A 10,106-nucleotide genomic window follows, 5' to 3' on the forward strand; every position below is an offset into this window, starting at 1 on the left:
AATACCATGTAGACATTGATGCTGAAAATGTATATTTTTGACACAGACTGAAAATAATAAAATAAACGGACTAAGAAAACGAGTCTTAAAACACTGTAAATTTAGGACCTATATATAAATAAGTGTATCAGATTTATCAGTGGTCATCCCTAGGGTTTGGGGATTATGGATAATTTTAGTTTTTCTTAATTATACTTTGTGATTTTTGTTGTTGTTGTTGTTGCCATAAATACTATTACTTGTGTAATAAAAATGAGAGCTCAGCTTCTGTGACTCAGTGGTTGAGCATCAACCCATGAACCAAGAAATCCCTGGTTTGATCCCTGGTCAGGGCACATGCCCAGGTTGCCGGCTCGATCCCCAGTGGGAAGCACGCAGGAGGCAGCGGATCCATGTCTCTCTCTCATCGACGTTTCTATCTCTCTATTCCTTTCCCTTCCTCTCTTTTTAAAAAATCAGTAAAAACATATTTTTAACAAAATAAATAAAAATAAGAAACTCAAGTCATTTTAAGAAAACAAAAATAGAATGTCAAGCAACTAATTTAAACTAAGAATCCCTCATAAATTCTATAAAAACAGAACTGGCTGGTCCCTGTGCTTATGTGCCAAGAAAGAAATAGGGGTCACCGGCATTCTCCCACATACACACACACGTTATGTGTGTTTGTATACACGCTATATACATCACTGTGTGTGTGTGTGTGTGTGTGTATATGTACACACACATCCTACCTAATAATAGACAAATATGCAAATTGACCGCACATTTGCTACACCAAGCCATGCCCACCAACCAATCAGGATGAATATGCAAATTACCCCAACAAAGATGGCGTAGAAAGAAGCCAAGAGCTGCAGAAGGGAGCAAAGCTGCGGAGAAGCAAGCAAGCCGGGGGGAGGAGAAGGGAGGAGCGGAGGCGGGGCCGGGGGAGAAGGAAGGAGAGCAGGTGGGGCCGGGGGAGAAGGGAGGAGCGGAGGCGGGGCCGGTGGCAAAGGAAGGAGAGCGGGCAGGCTGGCGGAAAAGGGAGAAAAGCAGGCAGGTTGGCGGAGAAGGCGGGGCGGGGGACAAGGGAGGAGAGCAGGCGGGGCAGGGTAGAGTGCAGCAGGAAACCCTATTGCAGGATTTTTCCTGCAACGGGAACGCTAATATATATATATATATATATATATATATATATATATATATATATATATATATATCATGACTGGGGTGAAAGAACAGAGGAAGATGCCATTTATTGTGTTAAAATCTGGACTTATTATTACTTGTTTTACAAACGAGGAAACTGAGTTACAGAGTCTAAATAATACACTTAAGGTCACAACATTGAAGAGCCAAGATTTGAACCCAGGCAGAGGAGGTTCAAAACTTCCTTTAACCACTCTGATAGTGATACCAACCTTACAGGTGTGAGGACTAAAAGAGAGATTACAAATGCAGGGCTTGGAACAGTGCTGGGCACCAAGCAACTGGCCAGTAACTATTGGCTATTAATATTCTTATTAGGACGCTGGGATGAGGGCCAGAAGCATTTAATGTGTTACTGGTGGTCTATTCTGAGAAATTGTCTCCATTTTCCTTCATTGTTTTTATCAGTCTTACCATTTAATCAAAACAAATACGTGTTTGTGCTAATTTTTTAAAAATTACAACAGCAATTGCAAAATCAATTTCTTTGATTCCACCCTCTAGAGCAGTGGTTCTCAACCTTTCTAATGCCGAGACCCTTTAATACAGTTCCTCATGTTGTGGTGACCCCAACCATAAAATTATTTTCGTTGCTACTTCATAACTGTAATTTTGCTACTGTTATGAATCGTAATGTAAATATCTGTGTTTTCCGATGGTCTTAGGCGACCCTGCTAGCGGTTCTCAACCTGGGGGTTGCTACATAGGGTGCCGGCTGAGAGGTGGGGCTTTGGAGCCAGGGTCTGGCCTGTCTGATCCTAAAATGTTACTTGTCAGGAGGGAAACATCCTTCCCTAAATAGAACCTGCAGTTAGACTGAATTTGCCAGGAGAGTGGCTTAGTTTTTTGTTTTAAATATATTTTTATATTGATTTTAGAGAGGAAGGGAGAGGGAGAGATGGAAACATCAATGATGAGAGAGAATCATTGATCTCCTGCCTCCTGTATGTCCTCTATTGGGGACCGAGCCCACAACACAGGCATGTGCTCTGACGGGGAATTAAATCATGATTTCCTGGTTCACAGTTCAACACCTAACCACTGAGCTACACTGTCTGGGCAGTGTAGAGGGTGTTTTGATTCTGGGTTCTGGGGAGGTGAAATGGCATTTTAGAGAGGACTCAGGTCACTTCCTGAATATGGAAGGATGAGGAAGAGTGAAAAAGCAGACAGTGAATGATTTGTTAGTGCTAAATGGTGGCCAGGTGTCCAGAGTGCCGGCCAGAGAGGAAGGTTCCACAATGCTAAGACAGGGCTCACCCACAGGTACAGGCTGGGGCTGGGTTTCAGCAAGCTTGCTCCTGGTCTGTGTGCCTTTGGGCAGATGTTGACTGGAGCCAGGCGAGTTGCTTACTCATGTGTCAACTTGCACAGCTGTCTTATTCTCTCAGGATCGTCTCAGTTTCCTCCTGTGCGGTGTGCCCTGTGGTGTGAGTTGCAAGCTGGTGTGATATGTCGTGTTCTCTGCCTACCTGCCCGTGACACGTGTTCAGTGAGCATGTACCCTGAGCCAGGTGCTATGCTTGGTACGGGGCACATATGTGAACTAAACAGAGGCATTCTCTGCTCTGGGGAAGCTTATAGTCGTGCAGTGATTTTCAACTTTTCATCCCATGGCACACATAAACTAATTACTGAAATTTTGTGGCACACCAAAAAAAGGTATAATTTTGACTTATTCACATTGGATGGCCATTGTGTGTTGGCTGTTGCTGTTGTTGCTTTAAAATGTTTTATTGTTTTTAGAGAGAAGGGGGGAGAGAAAGAGACATCCATCAGTTGCCTCTTGCATGCCCCCTACTGGGGATTGAGCCACGAAACCTGGGCATGTGCCCTGACCCGGAATCAAACTTGCAGCCTCTTGGTGGTGCATGGGACGACACTCAACCAACTGAGCCACACCATCAGGGCTGTTGTCCTTTTTTAAATGTGACAGTCTAAGGGAAAAGTGGTCAGTGCCCCTGACTAAATAATCAGGTATTGCATGTTTTAAAAATTCTTGAGGCACACAAGTTGAGAATAACAGGTCGAGTGTGATGGCCAAAGTACACCCCACTCAAATATATAAAACCACCATGGCAAGTGCTGGTAAAGAGAGGAGAGGACCAGGCTGTTGCACAGGGAGGAGGATGGGGGAGGGGGAGGGGCAAAGGGAAGGGATGTTGGGCAGTGTTCCTGTCCACCCCACCCATGCAGGCCCTGCATAAATAGGGCTGAGGTGGGCAGAAAATCTACGTATCATCAAGTCTGGCCATTTTGCCTACTAAACACCCTGGAATTTACTCCCTGTCGTCCATCCTCTCTGCCGCTTCCCCAGTCCAAGCCCCATCTTCTCTCACCTGAGGCACAAGTCAGCCTTCATCCACTTGACCCACCTTTTGAGCCATGCTCCAGGTAATAGCCAGAGGAATCTTTTTAAAGTCAATCTGATTATGTCTCCTCCAGCCAAACCACTCCAGTTTCTTATTGTTCTGGGATAGTTCTTACTAAGCCCCCAGGCCACCCGCATTTGGCCTCTACCTAAATCCTCAGTCTCTTAGACCAACCACAACTGCTAACCCCATCCCCCACCCACCCCCACCCCTTGCGTTTTTCTAGCCTATTAAATCCACGTTCCTCCAGCCCTGGAACCTCAGCTCAGGTTGTTCCTGGTGTCTCTACCCACAAGCCCTTCCTCGTCAACTTCTACCCTTCACGTGTCTTCTAGGTTGTCACTTCCCTGCCTGCTCCCTCAGCCTGTCCCATGCTTTCTCAGCTTTGTTTTCCTAGTTGGGATGCTCTGTGTTAAGAACATGGCCCACTATAGAGTAGGAAGCAAAATTTGCAAAAAAAAAGAAAAATCCATCCAGTTGAAATCAAGTTCTCTAGGGCACTTCCTTCTGCTTAGGACTCTTCTCCCAGAACCAGGGGATTCCAGTCCATCTTTCTCCAAGGGAACTTGTGGGAAGTTTGGGGAGCTTGCTCTTCCTGCAGCCTCCCCATCTCCATTCAGACCAGACCACAGGAGGTCCCCGCTGTTCCCTTTCTTTTCCCACACCTCCAGGCAATGCCATCAGCAGGTCACCTGCCTTACTTTCAAATGCATCCATAATTGGGTCACTTCTCTCCACCAAATTGCTCCTGCACTGGCCAGACCGCATCTCTGCCATTGCCTCTTAAAGGTCTCCAGTTCCTGCTCACCGAGTCCGTCCCAATTCAGCAGCCCAATCGTCCTTTTCTTGTGATATAATCCTGGCTAATGTCTGCTCAAAACCTATCGGGTTTCCTCCCTCACTCAGAAGAATGCTCAAATCTGCAAAGTGCCCTCAAGGCCCAGAAACTGTTCTAAGGTCTTTGGTTCTTTTCTGACAACGTTCCTCTTGCTTCTCCCTTCCAGACACACAGGTCTCCCAGCTGGATGGGAACATCCAGTCACATCCCGGCCTGGCCTCACAGCCTTTGTACTTCTCCACCCTTGAGCCTGCAAAGCTGTTTACCTATTCATCCCCTCGGGGGACTCCTCGCCTCCCTATGCCTCCTCCCCCAACCCCTGGGACACCCCATGCCCTTTCCCTAAGTTAGTTTTTCTCCATGGCAGCGCTTACCACCACCTAACAGTGCTTTGAGATGCTAAAATGCTGATTTTGATTCAGTGAGTCTGGAGCAGGGCCTGAGATTCTGCCTTTCTACCAAACTCTAAGATACCAAATTTTAAAATCGAGTCTGTTTTCACCCTGGCTGGGTAGCTCAGTTGACTAGACCATCACCTCAATATGCCACGATTGCCGGTTTGATCTCCATTCAGGGCACATCAAATAATGAATGCATGAGTTAGTGGAATAACACATTGATGTCTCTCTCTGTCTCTCCCTCCCTTCCTCCTCCTCTCTTCCTAAAAATCATTTTTTAAAAAAATTGGTCTACTTTCTATTTTATCCCAGTAGAATATAAGTTCCTCACCAAGCAGAGATTCCTCATTCACTGCTATATCCTCAACACATCAAATTTTGCTTAACACCAAGTAGATGCTTAATAAGTACTTGCTGAATGAATAAACAGGCAAAGAAAGGCCCTGATCTCCCCTCTACCTGTGCAGGTCCACTAGGAACCTCAGACCCAAGGAGTTTTACCTTCCGCAGCCATCCTCCCTCCCAAATAGCCCTCCGAATGCCACCAAACCTTAGAGCAAAAGAGAAACATGTTTGGTTGACCTCTTACCTGGAATCACCACTATGCCCTAGTTTATGAAAGACATTTCCACAAACAGATGGAACCCTCACCTCTTCAAGCCCACAAGTCTTTGGGGTTGTGTAAGTGGAAGTTCCGTGGGCCCCCAGAGAGCAGATGTTCACTGGCTAGAACCTCAGAAGGAAGTGAGGTGCCCCGTTTCACGTAGAAGCTACACTCCGGGCTCCAGGAGAAGAATCCCAACTTCCTTCCGGCTCAGACTTCTCCACCCTGCCCTGGGAGCAGGGAAACAGGAGGGCACACCCTTTTCTTTGTCTCTGGATTTTGGATTTTAGCACAGTTCCAGGCTTTAGAGGGAAACAAATCCAATGAGTTTTAAAGTGATTTTGGGACAGTTAAGCTCATCACCCTTAAAACCCTTAGGACCGAGGACCCAGTGCACTCTCTCCCTCCAGGGAGCACACTGGAGCCTTTCCCTCCCCCTCCCCTTACTATCCCCCTCCCCCTGTGCAGGGCACTTTACCATTAGTCTCCTCACTCCAAGCTCCTAGGGCCCTTCATGTGCCTCCATAACTTGTTTCCTAAGCCCATTTCTTCTAGGAATTACTTCTTCTACCTCTGTGATTTACCAAATAAATGTTCTCTTACAGTTTGGGACTTGGCTCTGAATTCTTTCCTAGCCAGAACCCAAGATCGAGGTTGCTGAACCCAGGTTTGGTCTGACCCCACCTGTCAAACACCTGGTTCCGTTCCCACCGCCTACAACACATTTAATTATTAGGCCATCCAGAGAACCCCAGAAGGGAAGAAGGGAAAAGTTTTTCCCCCTAGGATTTTGGTGAACCAGCTGGGAAACTTCACTGGCTGGGTACTGCTGCTCTGGGGCTGCTGAGTGGTCCCGGGACCTCTGACAAGCACCTGCAAGAAAGAATTCTTACCATGCCAGTCTCCTGGACCCATCTGCGTGTGCAGTATGGTGGAAGTGAGAATGGTGAGAGTTCTTTTTCTAAATTTAGATTAGCAGAGAATATTTGTTTTTCTCCTGTTAATGTGTTTTATGTTAATTTGATTATTAGACCAGCTGAAGAACCTAGAAGGGTAGAAGGAAACGTTTTCTTCCCCCCACATAGACATCCTACTTCATTTGTTTTCTCACATTTATTTATTTTATTTTAATTTTGTTTCCCCATATTTATTGAAAACTCTTTCTTCCTCAGTGCTCTGAAGTGCTGCCTTTGTTATTAATCAAATGCCCATCTGTTCATGGTCCTGCTTCTGAGTTCTGTTGCATCTTTGCATCACACCCAATATCCCTCTGTCTTAATTACTAGTACTAGGGTTTAATAATAGATCTTTATTATTTATTTATTTATTTATTTATTATTGATTTTAGAGAGGAAGAGAGGAGGAGGAGGAGGAGGAGAGAGAGAGAGATAGAAACATCAATGAGAGAAACCATTGATCAGTTGCCTTCTACACGCCCCCTACTAGGGATGAAGCCTTCGGTCTGCATGCCAACACTCTATCCACTGAGCAAACCACTAGGGCTAATAATAGGTCTTTATAAAATAGTAAGAAGCTAGGAAAATTCCAGGACAAGTGTAACAGGGAAACTAGCAGTTTGCAGTAACCTAGTAAATCCTCTCTTTCCTAAACCTGGGACACTTAAGGGTAGTTGTCCTCCCCAACCAGAGGGTAAATAGCTTAAATCACCCTACTTAAGGAGACAGATAACAAAAATTCAATTAAGTGCCATTTGCTAACCACACCCAAAGACAGACAAATCAAGAAAATAAATCTCATTTTGGTACATCAGCATGAAGCTGCTGACTATCCTATTGATTCTGCCCTAAATGCCCAACCTTTAAAACACCTGAAAACGAAGTCCCAGTGCGCTCTCTCCCTCCAGGGAGCAAGCACTCCTGTGCCATTCCCTTCCACTCCCCTTCCCCCACAGACCTGTCTCCTAAACTCTAAGCCTTAGAGTCTAAGGCAGTGATGGGCAACCTTTTGAGCTTGGTGTGTCAAACTTCGCCAAAAAACTGAGCATAACTCGGGTAGTGTGTCACTTTGAGGAAAAAACATTCTTTCGCAAATGTTTCATCCTCAGGAGCAGCAAATGTTTCATCCTCGGCATGCGGCCGCCTCAGCGGCTGCGTGTCACAAAAATGGCTACGCGTGTCAGTGCTGACACGCGTGTCACAGGTTCGCCATCACTGGCCTAAGGGAACCAGGAGAATCGAAACCAGGGGAGCAGTGGGCAGTGGCAGCTGGTTCCAGGCTAACTCCCTGGACCTGTCTCCAAGGCCCCCTTTTCTCTGACTTCCCCGTGATCCCGAGCAGCCCAGCCTGGGCTCTCCTGCTGCTTCTTGTATGCCCTTCCTTGTGTCACAGTCCTAAGTATGACCTCACTGTGTTCAATAAATTCCTGCTTGCTTTTCTATACTTTGTCTCTTGATTGAAATCTTTCCCTCAAGAATCAAGGTCTTTGTGTCTCCCCAGTAATAGTCTTACTTACTAGATTGCCAGTTTATTATAACTCAGGAGCCTGAGCTGATTTGGCTCAGTGGATAGAGTGTCAGCCCGTGGAATGAAGGGTCTTGGGTTCAGTTCTGGTCAAGGGCACATACTTTGGTTGCAGGTTCTATCCCTGGCCCCAGTCAGGGTGCTTGTGGAAGGCAACCAATCGATGGAGCATTTATAAGCCAAAGATATACCTTTCTCACTTTGTTACTGACAATATGCAAAACAGTTGCGGGTGTGTGTACAAAAGGCTGTTGTTGGCTTAGTTTGGCAATGCATCGAGTGTTCTGGATTATCAGACCTGGGCAGTAACTCCAAGACAGCTTTGAACTTTTAAAAAAATACGTTTGTATTGATTTTTTTGGAGAGAAGGGAGGAGAGACAAAAACATCCATGAGAAAGAAACATCAACAGGGATGGGCTGCCTCCTGCAACCACCCCCCTGACTCCTCCCTCCGCCCAGGGATTGAGCCCTAAATCCAGGCATGTGCCCTGATCAGGAATCGAACTGGTGACCTCTTGGTACATGGGCTGATGCTCAACCACTGAGCCACACCAGCCGGGCAGTTTTGAACTTTGTAATCTGACAACTTGGTTTTGAATTCCAGGTGTACACCTATAAGTTATATACGGTAGATTTGTCAGAGAAAATGGCAGCAGTAATTCTCCCTCCCTGTATCTACCCCTTGGGCAGTCCCCTCACATATTGTGGGGCTTGGCCTTATGACCTGCTTTGGCCAAAGGGACAATAGCAAATGTGGTACAAGCTAGATTTGGAAAGTGCCTGTGCTTGTCCTCATGCAGCTTTTGGAACTCAGTCACCTTGTACAAGCCCCGCAGAATAATGAGAGATTTGTGGCATGTTCCCATCACCCAGCTGATGTTGAACTCCTTCTTCCACCTCCACCCCCAGATACTAGGCCCCTTGGACATCCAGCCCCTACTGAGTCAACCCAGAAAACTCACAAAATCATGAAAAATAAATGTTTGCTGTTTTATTTTTATTTATTTATTTTTAAATATATTTTTATTGATTTCAGATAGGAAGGGAGAGAGAGAGATAGAAACATCAACAATGAGAAAGAATCATTGATTGGTTGCCTCCTGCACACCCCCTTCTGGGGATCGAGACCACAACCAGGCATGAGCCCTTGGCCAGAATCGAACCTGGGACACAGGCCTGTGCTCTATCCACTGAGCCAAACGGGCTAGGGCAATGTTTGCTGTTTTAAATCCTAAGTTGTTAGATGGTTTATGAGGCAGCCAAAGTGTACTTACACACTACATGATTTTAGGTGCGTTTCTTAGTCGCTCTGAGTCTGTTTTCTCATCTGTAATATGGAGATATTATGTAATATCTGTAATATGGAGATATATATATATATATATATATATATATATATATATATATATATATATATATAGTTACAGTGGTGCTGGCATAGCATAAATACTCAACATAATAAAGACAAGCTCTGCAGGCCGGAATGGTTCTGCCCTCAGGCTGGGCACACTGCTCAGTATTCTGTGAGCAATCTAGATGCTGAGAAACCTCGTGAAAGAACTGGAAGGATGGGGGAGCAGTGGCCAAGGCAGGAAGTTGCCCGCTCCAAGTGATAGCACTAATCACTTAGGTGGGAGGGAGGGGCAGAGAGGGGGGACTAGGCTCTTCCCTGTCCCCCCCTCTCCCCACCATGCTCTCTCCCCTGGAAATGGTTGAGGCAGGGGCAGTCAATAATTGAGCTGGTTCCTCCAGGAGCATCCTAATATATAAAAACCCTGGGTCTGTCACATCCGCAATGATGGGGCAGCTTGACCGTTTGCCAGGCTGTGCACGCAGCAGGCGAGAGGACTGAACTGCTGACCTCTCAGAGAGAGAGAGAAAGGTGGGGCTGATCACACCCTGCTTCTCTCTCCCTCACCAGCAGCCAAGCCACTCTCTCTCCCCCAGAGGTTGGCAGTTCAGCCTGCTCGCCAGCAGCTTGGGGTGGCTGCTGATCAGTCCCACCTCTATGATCTGGCCTGGAGATAGGCCTGGAGGTGCTGACTGGCATAGAAACTGACCAATCAGAACCAAATCTGGATGAATTGTGAGGAGCCAATGACTGCCTAGGAGGTGGAGCTTTTGATGCTGACTGGTATAGAAACCGACCAATCAGAACCTACTCTGGGTGAACTGTGAAGGCAGAACCTAAGGTGGGGGCTGAGGAGGGGTTTTAAGGGCA

Source organism: Cnephaeus nilssonii, assembly GCF_951640355.1.
Source record: "Cnephaeus nilssonii genome assembly, chromosome: 15".
In the NCBI taxonomy this organism is placed as follows: domain Eukaryota; kingdom Metazoa; phylum Chordata; class Mammalia; order Chiroptera; family Vespertilionidae; genus Cnephaeus; species Cnephaeus nilssonii.